Source organism: Heptranchias perlo, unplaced genomic scaffold, assembly GCF_035084215.1.
Source record: "Heptranchias perlo isolate sHepPer1 unplaced genomic scaffold, sHepPer1.hap1 HAP1_SCAFFOLD_143, whole genome shotgun sequence".
Lineage (NCBI taxonomy): Eukaryota > Metazoa > Chordata > Chondrichthyes > Hexanchiformes > Hexanchidae > Heptranchias > Heptranchias perlo.
The window spans coordinates 939,284-951,280 of record NW_027138678.1 but is presented as its reverse complement, the minus strand read 5'-3'; positions in this window follow the sequence as shown (position 1 = coordinate 951,280).

Sequence of the window (11,997 nt, the reverse complement as noted above, 5' to 3'; positions counted from 1 at the left end):
TGGGCCACAGATGAGGCCAAACTCTGTGCAGATGCAAACTGTGGTTGGAATGAATCATATTTGAAACAGTTTGCAGAACAGTCACCGGCCTGGATTCCAGCTGTTCACTTCTGATAAGAATTTTAAAATAAACTGACAAGAGCTAAGTTCATTTCTCAGCCTTAGGCTGGACCTCAACCACCGCGTCCGGTGAAACTTCGCTGTTTCTCCTTTGTGGCCAAAAGTTGCGCATGGGCGGTGATGTCTCCAGCTGCAGACTGCTGTCGGGGAGCCCGCTCCAGCGGTTCTCTCCTCATTCCAAGTAAGTCCAGTTTCGGGGTTCACGCATACGCGCGTTTAATAATGTAGAAGTGGGCCCGTGTCTACGGCTGAAGGCGGGCGGTTACATTTTTTTCCTGGTGCAGGAATGGGAAGGAGCCCAGCGTATTTGGGAATAGTTCATTCTGCGATTTACTGAATCGATTTGTGGTGACGCTCATTCGAAATGTTCACCCTGAGTTGCATTGAAACAACGACAAAAATTGCCTTTTACATTCTGATCCCTTGGTTTGTTTCATGACTGAAAGGTCAAGAACCAGAGGGCGCAGATTTAAGGTGATTGGCAAAAGAATCAAAGGCGACATGAGGAAAAACTCTTTTAAGCAGCGAGTGGTTAGGATCTGGAATGCACTGCCCGAGGGGGTGGTGGAGGCAGATTCAATCATGGCCTTCAAAAGGGAACTGGATAAGGACTTGAAAGGAAAAAAATTCGCAGGGCCAAAGGGAAAGGGCGGAGCGAGTGGGACTGGCTGGATTGCTCCTGCAGAGAGCCGGCACGGTCTCGGCGGACCGAATGGCCTCCTTCCCTGTTGTAACCATTCAATGGTTCTACTTTGCTGTTTCTTTCTGGGTGCGTGAGGCGAGCAGCCCACACACAAAGAGGGGGCGGAGAGCAGCAGCAGCTGACCTGGGAAATCAAAAAAAACTGTCCAAAATGTGACGTCAAAGAGAAGCGCTGAAGGATGTCATTGAGTTACCTGTCTTCCTTGGTAATTGATTCTTTGATTGATTATTTTGTCTCGACGTTAGTGTCTTTAGTGGATGTCATTGAGTTACCTGTCTTCTTTGGTAAGTGATTCTTTGATTGATTATTTTGTCTAGACGTTAGTGTCTTTAGTGGATGGTAGTTTTTTTTAGTTTGTTAGTATTCGTAACTTTAATGGTTGATTAGTGTTTATAATAGTTCGCCCGTCAGTCTTAGTCCAATAGTCTTAAAGCTAAACAAAGTTAAAAAGAGCGGGAAACGGGAGGTATTAAAACAAACCCAGGGAGAAATCTTAAAAGGAGACGTCACAGCAAACACAGAGCGGGGAGCGGCGGAATCTGAGGAAATTCACCCAATTCTTTAACTTACTATGCACACAATATTTTTAATTAAACTATAAATAAACAGTTAAATAATTAAATATTCAGAATAATTAATTGCTAATTAATTTAAAATCAAGCTAAATCCATCTGCTAAATATAATCTAGACCTTAAGTGTTTCTATTGGTTCTAGAATTAAATTAATATAAATAAATAAATAAATAACTGGAAATGGCCGTGCAGGCTGTGTGTCGGGACTGTGATAAGTGGAGTCTGTGGACAGCGAGAGTGCCCCGGGTTGCAGGAAATGTCTGTGCCTTGATTCCTTGATGTGGAGGGAGAGGTAGAGACACTCCGACACATAGCTCAGTAGGATAAGGGGCAACAAAGGGGAGGTAGAGAAGGAGTTCCCACAGACACTGGTCCAATCCAACAGGTACAATGTACCTTCTACCTGCGGGGTGCACAGCCAGATCACTGACCATGGCACCATGGAGCTGGAGGTAGTCCAGGGGACGGAGGAGCAGAATAGATCAGTTGCAGTCATAGGGGAATCTATGATTAGGGGGATAGATCGCATCCTCTGCAGTCATGACCTAAAGTCCACGAGGGTGTGTTGCCTGCCTGCTTTAACGGTAAAAGACCTCTCGGAGCAACGGGAGAGGAACTTGAAAAGGGAGTGTGTAGATCCAGTTGTTGCGGTCCATGTTGGAGCCAATGAAACAGGGAATAAAAGGATGCAGCCGCTGCTAAGCGAATATCAGAAGCTAGGAACTAAATTAAAAAGCAGGACATCACGGGTGGTAATCTCAGGATCCACATGCTAATTGGTGCAGGGATAGCCAAACCAGAAAGGCGAATGCGTGTCTGAGAGACTGGTGTGGGAAGGAGGGGGTTCCATTTCATGGGACACTGGCACCAGCACTGGGAAAGGAACGAGCTGTCCCGCTGGGACAGGCTCCACCTGAACCGGAATGGGAGCAGAGTCCTAGCGGAAAGGCTAAATAGGGCTGTGGATAGGACTTTAAACCAGTAAGGCAGGGCGAGGGATCGGGTCGACATGACATAACTCTGAAGAAAAAAGAAATAGGGTATGAGAGCAAAAATGAGACGAATTTAAGGAATAGGAGTAACAAACGGTCAGCGAACAAATACAGTTATAGAATATCAGTCCAAAATGACCGTTACAAATAAAGCGAGGGGAACAATTATTGATAACAAATTAAATTGCCTGTACAGCAACGTGCACAGCATCTGACAAAAAAACGGGGGAACTGGAGGCAATAAATCGTAGGGAGGAGCCAGAGGTCGTGGGGATAACTGAAACATGGTTACATAAAGAGCAGGATTGGCAGTTAAATATTGCAGGGTATAACGTGTTTAGAAAGGATAGTGGAGGAAGAAGGAGGGGTGGTGTGTCGCTGTACTAATCAGAGTCAACATAATGGCAGTGGGAAAAAGGGAAGTAAGTTACATTAAGATAGAAACAGAATCCATACGGATTGAGACAAAGGTTAAGAAGGGACCGATCACGTTAATAGATATATTCTACAGATCACCTAATAGTGGAAGGGAAGTGGAGGATGAAATATGGAGACAAATTCATGAAATGATCAAAAAAACATCGAATAATAATCATGGGCGATTTCAACTACCCCCAAATAAACTGGCAAGAAGAGGTGGGGAAAGGGGAAAAGGGGAATGGAGTTTTTACAGTGTGTACAGGAACTCCTTTCTCACCCAATACGTGAGAAGCCCAACAAGAGAGGGATCACTGCTGGATCCAGTAATTGGAAATGGTCCAGAGCAGATAAGAGAAGCAGGTGTAGGGGAACATCGAGGCAATAGCGATCACAACATAATGAGGTTTACAATAATGAATGAGAAAGACATAAGTAAGACAACGATCAAAGTAATAGACTGGAAAGAAAGCTAATTTTGAGAGGATAAGAATGGAACAAGGCCAGGAAAATTGGAAAAAATTGACAAGCAAAGAAATAGAACAACAATGGATAATATTCAAACAGTGATCAATAGAGTTCAGAAGAAATATAGAGTAATAGAATCATAGAAATTTATGGCACAGAGGAGGCCATTTGACCCATCGTGTCCGTACCGGCCGAAAATGACTTATCCAGTCTAATCCTATTTTCCTACTCTTGATCCGTAGCCCTATAGGTTACCACACTTCAAGTGCACATCCAGGTACTTTTTAAATGAGTTGAGGATTACTGCCTCCACCGCCATTTCAAGCAACGAGTTCCAGACCCCCACCACCCTCTGGGTGAAGAAGCTTGTATACTCAGCTCTAATCCTTCTACCAATTACTTTAAATCTATGCCCCCTGGTTATTGACCTCTCTGTTAAGGGAAATAGGTCCTTCCGATCCACTCTATCGAGGCCCCTCATAATTTTATACAGTTCAGCCTCCTCTGTTCCAAAGAGAACCACCCCAGCCTATTCAATCTTTTCTCATAGCTAAAATTCTCCAGTCCTGGCAACACCCTCGTAAATCTCCTTTGTATCTTCTCTAGTGCAATCACATCTTTCCTGTAATGTGGTGACCAGAACTGTACACAGTACTCAAGCTGTGTCCTAACTCGTGTTTTATACAGTTCAAGCATAACCTCTCTGCTTTTATATTCTATACCTTGGTTAAAAAAGGCAAGTATCCGAATGCCTTCTTAACCACCTTATCTAACTGTCCTGCTGCCTCCAAGGATCTGTGGACATGCACTCCGAGGTCCCTCAGCTCCACTACACCTCTCAGTATCCACCCACTTATTGTGTATTCCCTTGCTTTGTTTGCCCTCCCCAAATGCATTACCTCACACTTTTCAGGATTGAATTGCATTTGACATCTTTCTGCCCATCTGACCAGTCCATTGATATCTTCCTGCAGTCTACAGCTTTCCTTCTTACTATCAACCAACACGGCCAATTTTAGTATCATCTGCAAACCTCTTAATCATGCCCCCTACATTTAAGTCTATGTCATTGATATATACCATATAAAGTAAGGGACCTTGTAGTGAGCCCTATGGATCGCCACTGCAAACAGCCTTCCAGTCACAAAAACACCCATCAACCATTACCCTTTGCTTCTTCCCACTGACCCAATTTTGGTTCCAACTAGCCACTTTCCGTTGGATCCATGGGCTTTTACTTTACTGACTAGTCTGCCATGTGGGGCCTTGTGTCAAAAGCCTTGCTAAAATCCAAGTAGACAACATCAAACGCGCTACAGATATATCACAATTGAAAAGCTAGAACCGACTAGCCAGTAGTGATACACCCTGGATGAATCAAGAAATTAAATTGAAACTAAAGATAAAGGCATTCCCTGAGTACATAAACAACAAGGGAGATAATGACAAAAGCGAATACGAAGAGTTTAGGAAAGAAGCCTAAACATAATTAGGAAAGCAAAAAGGGACTAAGAGATTAAATTTAACAAAAGGAAATAGTGAAGTGTTCTACAGACAAATAAATAACACAAGAAAAATCAGGATAGGGATATGGCTACGAAGGGAGGCACAAGATAATTTCACAGGTAATGACAGAAATATTGAATAGTTACTTTCCCTCAGTATTTACCAGTGAGACCACAAGGTTGTCAGGACATAAGAAGAAGAGGTCGAAAATCTATTAAAACATTTATGAGAGAAAGTGGGGAGATAATTGATTAACTAAACAAACTAAGGGAGGGTGATACCCTTGACCCGGATAGATTGCCTCCACGAATATTAAGAGAAGTTAGGGAGGAGAAAGCAGAGACACTTTTACAAACATATAATAATTCACAAGAAAGGGGAAAAGTGCCAGAGGACTGGTGTACAGCTAATATGATTACAATATTTAATGAATGAGATAGAACAAGTCCAGAGAACTATAGACCAGTTACCTAAACATCAGTGGCAAGAAAGATAATGGAATATTTAATCAAAGATGTAATAGAAAGCATCTTAGAAAGAAATTATAATAAAGAATAGTCAGAATGGATTTCAGAAGGGAAAGTCATGCTTGACCAATCTTATTGATTCCTTTGAAGAAGTATCTGAAGGAGTAGACAAGGGCAACGTAGTAGATGTAACATATATGGATTTCCAAAAGGCCTTTGATAAGGTACCACATTGCAGACTCATGACTAAGGTCAAAGCATATGGAGTCAGGGGACAGGGAGCAGAATGGATAGCACTCTGACTACAAAACAGAAAACAGAGAGTAGGAGTTAAGGATAGCTCCTCAGACTGGCAAAAGGTGGGAAGTGGTGTTCCACGGGGATCGGTGCAGGGGCCACTTTTGGTCACAATATTTATTAACAATTTGACATGGGAATCGGAAGTACATTTTCAAAATTTGTGGTCTACTCCGAATTGGGGTGTGTAGTTAATACAAAGGAAGAATGGGTCAAAATCCAAGAGGTCTTTAATAAACTTGCAGAATGGGCACGTAATCGGCAAATGAACTTCAATATAGGTAAGTGTGAGGTGATGATTTTGGGAGGGAGAATAAGGAGGCCACACACTTCTTGGATAATAGGAATCTAAACAGGATAGATTAGCAAAAGGATCTGGAGTACAGATACACCAATCACAAAAAGTAGCGATACAGGTTAATAATGCCATAAAAAACCAAATCATGCACAAAGGTTCATTTCTAAGAACAGAAGTTATGTTAAACGTGTACAGAACTTTGGGGAGACCACATTTGGAGTATAGTGCACAGTTCTGGTCTCCATATTATAGAAAGGATGTAGAGGCATTGGCGAGGGTGCAAAAAATATTCACAAATGTGATACCGGAACTGCGAGAATATATTTATCAGGCAAGGCTGAACAGGCAGGGGCTCTTTTCTCTAGGAAAGAGAAGGCTGAGGGGGTGACCTGATAGAGGTCTTTAAGTCAATATCGGACTTGATAGGATAGAACGAGAGAAAATGTTTCCACTTGTGGGGAGTCCAAAACTAGAGGTCGTAAATATAAAAGAGTCGCTCATATATCCAATCAGAAATTCAGGAGAAACTTCTTTACCCAAAGTGTAGTGAGAATGTGGAACTCGCTACCACAAGGAGAATTTGAGGCAAATAGCATTGATGCATTTAAGGGGAAGCTAGATAACCACATGAGGGAGAAAGGAATAGAAGGGTCCCCTGATAGAGTGAGATGAATTATGGAGGGAGGGGGATTGTTCAGAGCATAAACACCGGCATAGACCAGTTAAGACAACTGGCGTGTTTCTTTGCTGTTGTTTTGATGTAACTCGATGCGACTCTTCTTCTCAGACGAGCGACTGGAGATAGGAGCAGGAGTAGGCCATTCGGCCCCTCGAGCCTGCACCGTCATTCAATGAGATCATGGTTGATCTGATTTTACCTCAACTCCACTTTCCCGACCTTTCCCCATATCCTTTGACTCCCTCGCCAATCAAAAATTTGTCTAACTCAGCCTTGAGTGTATTCAATGACTCAGCCTCCACAGCCTTTTGGGGTAAAGAATTCCAAAGATCCACGACCCTCTGGGAGAAGAAATTCCTCCTCATTTCCGTCTTAAATGGTCGACCACTTACTCTGAGACTATGCCCCCGAGTTTTAGATTCCCCCATGAAGAGTAAAATCCTCTCAGCATCTACCATATCGAGTCCCCTCAGAATCTTGTATGTTTCAATAAGATCTCCTCTCATTCTTCTAAACTCCAATGAGTATAGACCCAACCTGTTCAATCTTTCCTCATAAGACAATCTATCCATACCCGGAATCAACCTAGTGAACCTTCTCTGAACTGCCTCCAATGCAAATATGTCCTTCCTTAAATAAGGGCACCAGAAATGTACGCAGCACCCCTGGTGTGGTCTCACCAGCACCCTGTACAATTGGAGCATGACTTCCCTGCTTTTATATTCCATCCCCCTAAAAATAAAGGCCAATATTCCGTTTGCCTTCCGGATTACCTGCTGCACCTGTATGTTGACTTTTGCGTTTCATGTACGAGGACACCCAGATCCCTCTGTACCGCAGCATTTTGTAGTATTTATCCATTCAAGTAATATTTTGCTTTTTTATTTTCCTCCCAAAGTGGATGTCTTCACATTTTCCCCCATTATATTCCATCTGCCAAATTTTTGCCCATTCGCTTAACCTGTCAATATCCCTTTGCAGACACTTTGTGTCCTCATCGCATCTTGCTTTTCCACCTATCTTTGTATCATCAGCATATTTGGCCACAATTTGTTCCTTCATCCAAGTCATTGAAATATAGTAAATAGTTGAGGCCCCAGCACTGAGCCCTGTGGCACCCCACTAGCTACAGATTGCCATTTTCAAAATGACCCATTTATCCCGACTCTTTGTTTTCTGTTATTTAGCCAATCCTCTATCCATGCCAGTATATTACAGCCCGCCCCCCCGCAACACTATGAGCTCTTGTGCAGTAATGTTTTATGTGGCGCCTTATCGAATGCCTTTTGGAAATCCAAATATACTGCATCCATTGGTTCCCCTTTATCCAACCCGCCCGTTGCTTCCTCAAAGAGCTCTAAATAATTTGTCAAACATGATTTCCCCTTCATAAAACCATGTTGACTCTCCTTGATTGTATTATGAGTCTCCAAATGTCCTGCTGCTACTTCCTTGATAATGGATCCTAGCATTTTCCCAGTGACAGATGTTAGGCAAACTGCTCTATAGTGACTTGCTTTCTGTCTCACTCCCTTCTTGAATAGGGGTGTTACGTTTGCGGTTTTCCAATCCACTGGGACCTTTCCAGAATCTAGTGAATTCTGGAAGATTACAACAAATGCTGATCCACTATCTCTGCAGCCACTTCCTTTATGACCCTCGGATGCAAGCCATCAGGTCCAGGGGACTTGTCAGCCTTTTGACCCATTAGTTAACCCAGTACTTTTTCTCTAGTCACAGTGATTATTTTTAGTTCCTCCCTCCCCTTTGCCCCTCGATGTTCGACTATTATTGTTATGTTCTTATTGTCTTCTACTGTGAAAACATAGAATCATAGAATCATAGAAGTTTACAACACGGAAACAGGCCCTTCGGCCCAACATGTCCATGTCGCCCAGTTTATACCACAAAGCTAGTACCAATTGCCTGCACTTGGCCCATATCCCTCTTTACCCATCTTACCCATGAAACTGTCCAAATGCTTTTTAAAAGACAAAATTGTACCCGCCTCTACTACTGCCTCTGGCAGCTCGTTCCAGACACTCAGCACCCTTTGAGTGAAAAAATTGCCCCTCTGGACCCTTTTGTATCTCTCCCCTCTCACCTTAAATCTATGCCCCCTCGTTATAGACTCCCCTACCTTTGGGAAAAGATTTTGACTATCTACCTTATCTTTGCCCCTCATTATTTTATAGACTTCTATAAGATCACCCCTGAACCTCCTACTCTCCATGGAAAAAAGTCTCAGTCTATCCAACCTCTCCCTATAAGTCAAACCATCAAGTCACGGTAGCATCCTAGTAAATCTTTTCTGCACTCTTTCTAGTTTAATAATATCCTTTCTATAATAGGGTGACCAGAACTGTACACAGTATTCCAAGTGTGGCCTTACTAATGTCTTGTACAACTTCAACAAGACATCCCAACTCCTGTATTCAATGTTCTGACCAATGAAACCAAGCATGCTGAATGCCTTCTTCACCACCCTATCCACCTGTGACTCCACTTTCAAGGAGCTATGAACCTGTACTCCGAGATGTCTTTGTTCTATAACTCTCCCCAACGCCCTACCATTAACGGAGTAGGTCCTGGCCCGATTCGATCTACCAAAATGCATCACCTCACATTTATCTAAATTAAACTCCATCTTCCATTCATCGGCCCACTGGCCCAATTTATCAAGATCCCGTTGCAATCCTAGATAACCTTCTTCACTGTCCACAATGCCACCAATCTTGGTGTCATCTGCAAACTTACTAACCATGCCTCCTAAGTTCTCATCCAAATCATTAATATAAATAATAAGTAACAGCGGACCCAGCACCGATCCCTGAGGCACACCGCTGGTCACAGGGCTCCAGTTTGAAAAACAACCCTCCACAACCACCCTCTGTCTTCTGTCGTCAATCCAATTTTGTATCCAATTGGCTACCTCACCTTGGATCCCGTTAGATTTAACCTTATGTAACAACCTACCATGCGGTACCTTGTCAAAGGCTTTGCTAAAGTCCATGTAGACCACGTCTACTGCACAGCCCTCATCTATCTTCTTGGTTACCCCTTCAAAAAACTCAATCAAATTCGTGAGACATGATTTTCCACTCACAAAACCATGCTGACTGCTCCTAATCAGTCCCTGCCTCTCCAAATGCCTGTAGATCCTGTCTCTCAGAATACCCTCTAACAACTTACCCACTACAGATGTCAGGCTCACCGGCCTGTAGTTCCCAGGCTTTTCCCTGCCGCCCTTCTCAAACAAAGGCACAACATTTGCTACCCTCCAATCTTCAGGCACCTCACCTGTAGCGGTCGATGATTCAAATATCTCTGCTAGGGGACCCGCAATTTCCTCCCTCACCTCCCATAACGTCCTGGGATACATTTCATCAGGTTCCGGAGATTTATCTACCTTGATGCGGCTTAAGACTTCCAGCACCTCCCTCTCTGTAATATGTACACTTCTCAAGACATCACTATTTATTTCCCCAAGTTCCCTAACACCCATGCCTTTCTCAACCGTAAATACCGATGTGAAATATTCATTTAGGATCTCACCCATCTCTTGTGGTTCCGCACATAGATGAGCTTGTTGACCCTTAAGAGGCCCTACTCTCTTCCTAGTTACTCGTTTGCCCTTTATGTATTTGTAGAAGCTCTTTGAATTCTCCTTTGCCTTATCTGCCAAAGCAATCCCATGTCCCCTTTTTGCCCTCCTGATTTCTCTCTTAACTCTACTCCGGCAATCTCTATACTCTTCAAGGGATCCACTTGATCCCAGCTGCCTATGCATGTCATATGCCTCCTTCTTCTTTTTGACTGGGGCCTCGATCTCCCGAGTCATCCAAGGTTCCCTACTTCTACCAGCCTTGCCCTTCACTTTATAAGGAATGCGCTTACCCTGAACCCTGGTTAACACACATTTGAAAGCCTCCCACTTACCAGACGTCCCTTTGCCTGCCAACAGACTCTCCCAATCAACTTCTGAAAGTTCCTTTCCAATACCATCAAAATTGGCCTTTCCCCAAATTAGAATTTTAACTTTTGGGCCAGACCTATCCTTCTCCATAGCTATTTTAAAACTAATGGAATTATGATCACTGGTCCCAAAGTGATCCCTCACTAACACTTCTGTCACCTGCCCTTCCTTATTTCCCAAGAGGTGGTCAAGTTTTTCCCCCTCTCTAGTCGGGCCATCCACATACTGAATGAGAAATTCCTCCTGAATACACCCAACAAATTTCTCTCCATCCAAGCCCCTAATGCTATGGCTGTCCCAGTCGATGTTGGGAAAGTTAAAGTCCCCTACTATTACCACCCTATTTTTCTTGCAGCTGTCTGTAATCTCCTTACATATTTGCTCCTCAATTTCCCGTTGACTATTTGGGGGTCTGTAGTACAATCCTATCAAAGTGATCTCTCCCTTCTTATTTTTCAGTTCTACCCATATAGACTCAGTGGGCGAACCCTCGGATATATCCCCTCTCACTACTGCCGTGATGTTCTCCCTAATCAAGAACGCAACTCCCCCTCCTCTCTTACCTCCTGCTCTATCTTTCCTATATCATCTGTACCCTGGAACATTGAGCTGCCAGTCCTGCCCCTCCCTTAGCCATGTTTCAGTAATAGCTATAACATCCCAGTCCCATGTACCGATCCATGCCCTGAGTTCATCTGCCTCGCCCATCAGATTTCTTGCATTGAAATAAATGCAGTTTAATCTAGACTTCCCTTGGTCTTTGTCCTGCTTTCTCAGACCATCTGTCCGGTCATGTTTTGTACACTTTCCCTTACTGCCTTTTGTTTCTGTCACCACTTTACTTCCCACTGACTTCCTGCATCGGTTCCCATCCCCCTGCCACATTAGTTTGAACCCTCCCCAACAGCACTAGCAAACGCTCCCCCGAGGACATTGGTTCCAGTCCTGCCCATATGCAGACCGTCCAATTTGTACTGGTCCCACCTCCCCCAGAACCGGTCCCAATGGCCCAGGAATTTGAATCCCTCCCTCTTGCACCATCTCTCAAGCCACGTATTCATCCTCGCTATCCTGTCATTCCTACTCTGACTAGCCCGTGGCACTGGTAGCAATCCTGAGATTACTACCTTTGAGGTCCTACTTTTTAGTTTAACTCCTAACTCCCTAAATTCAGCTTGTAGGACCTCATCCCGTTTTTTACCTATATCGTTGGTGCCTATATGCACCACGACAACTGGCTGTTCACCCTCCCCCTCCAGAATGTCCTGCAGCCGCTCTGAGACATCACTGACCCTTGCACCAGGGAGGCAACATACCATCCTGGAGTCTCGGTTGCGTCCGCAGAAACGCCTGTCTATTCCCCTTACAATCGAGTCCCCTATCACTATAGCTCTGCCACTCTTTTTCCTGCCCTCCTGTGCAGCAGAGCCAGCCATGGTGCCATGAACCTGGCCGCTATCACCTTCCCCTGGTGAGCCATCTCCCCCAACAGTATCCAAAA